We start from the raw sequence: 1,805 nt of genomic DNA on the forward strand, positions 1-1,805 counted from the left end.
CACTTGTTTTGCTCCCTCCTGCCGTTGTCATATGTTTGCATCTTAGACTGCTTTTTAAATGTCTGATTATGGCGAAAATGTTCCTGTTACTCAGCCAAGTCGCTGGCCACCCCGACATCGTTTTTGCATGAATTTGGGAGTGCATACGTGTTAAATGGATTACTGAGCATCTTTTGTATGGCTCATTATGTTTGTCCAATTTAGGAATATCACATCAAGAGGCAAACCTAAGTTTTGATGTAGCTGCAGTGGAATGCAAAACTCTTTTAAAATGAGTTCCATTAAGTAACTCGATGAAAACACTTGTCAACTGTGGTGTCCCGCTGCATAGTGAGGCATTGGAGTATAAGGCAGCAGTTCTCATATGTGTTATGTTCATCATAATTATGGGGCCTCTGGCTGGTTTAGTTGTTCAGTGATTTTTTTCATATTCCAGTATTCGTTGTCTCTCATCTGAAATGTTTTGCTAAGGATTATTGTGTTTTAAATTTATTTGTTGTGCCTGAACTTTATTTTCTGTCATCTCACTATTTGCAAAATAGGGCTGAAGATCTTGTATGTAAAGTGTTCAAAATGTATTTTGCCTGACTGAATTGAAGATGAATGGCATGGATCTTATTTCAATGTTGAGAACCAGTGATTTTATTTGTGTGGAAGAGCATTATCTCTTTTTTTTATGATTTCTTGTCTGTAATCATGGTTATGTCCTTGCATTGCATATCCTTTAGCATCTTAAACTGTTCAGTTATATTTACACATCTGAGAAGGGGCATACTGTAAGATATCTTGGTCTTTCCACATATGACTTTAGCAGGTAGAGATCGAAGACTTGAGGGGAAAAAACAATGCTTGGTAGACCACACTGACTGACTGACGGACGGATGGAGGTTTGTGTAAAGGAGTAAAAACTGTATTTATTTTGGTGGTTGGCTTTGTTTCATTTCAGCATCTTATTTTTTACTTTTATCATTTCTATCAGTTTGCAGGTCAGAGAATGCTGTAAAACCATTGAAAAAAGTAACAGTTGAAGATATTGTGTACATGTTTTCTGATGTTTTAAGAGTATATAAATAAACTGTGAACTTCCAAGATTTTATCTAGTCGTCATTATTTTCGTATTTTATCTTCTTAATACCATTTCTCACTCCAAACCATATTTGTCTCAGGTGTGGCCTAGTTCACAACCCTGTTTTGGGAAAAGCTGTTTTTCCATGTTTCTCAAAAAAAAAAAAAAATCTTTGACAAATCACGACAGCCCAACCAAACTAGTGACTGTTGTCTGTCATTTCGTAATGAACTAAAATGGAACAGATTTTCATACCTGCAAACAGATGAGAAAACGTAGGGCAGACTGAACCAAAATGTGCCAGACTAATTACACATCATATAGTAAATTAAGATACACCGGGTTGTCATAAATAGTTTGTGATTTGACATTTCAGTGGATCTCTGTTGTGCAAGTTTGTCTTCATGGTGTCAGCGTCCACGTTTTCTTGGCTTTATAAGATCTGACATTACAATGGAAAAACAGCGGTGCATAACATGAAACTTTAATGTAAAGAGACCTTAATTCTATATGTTTGATTTGCTTTGAATATACATGGAAGAAACCTCAAATGTTGAAAGAAAATTGGATGTGTTGCCCTACCTGGCTTCATATGAGGAAATCTGTGAATTGAAAGTCAAAAAATAACTTTCCCACTTTTTAAAGCTCATTTATTTCTAGAGACTATATCTTCTATCCAATAATGTCAGTTATGGACCAGGGAGCAAGTCAATTTTTTTTTGTAGCTAAAAGTCAGAAT

At 35.6% G+C, this 1,805-nt stretch overlaps 1 long non-coding RNA gene across 1 annotated transcript; it reads left to right on the forward strand.

Annotated features, from left to right (window-relative positions):
- The first annotated feature begins 8 nt into the window (after window positions 1-8).
- LOC107576636 (uncharacterized) lies at window positions 9-1,091 on the forward strand. The gene is made up of 2 exons (XR_001608087.1): window positions 9-887; window positions 987-1,091. It is a non-coding gene; the product is annotated as an uncharacterized lncRNA (long non-coding RNA).
- The last annotated feature ends 714 nt before the right edge of the window (window positions 1,092-1,805 follow it).

This window comes from Sinocyclocheilus grahami, unplaced genomic scaffold (assembly GCF_001515645.1).
Source record: "Sinocyclocheilus grahami isolate Dianchi unplaced genomic scaffold, SAMN03320097.WGS_v1.1 scaffold4074.1, whole genome shotgun sequence".
Taxonomy (NCBI): domain Eukaryota; kingdom Metazoa; phylum Chordata; class Actinopteri; order Cypriniformes; family Cyprinidae; genus Sinocyclocheilus; species Sinocyclocheilus grahami.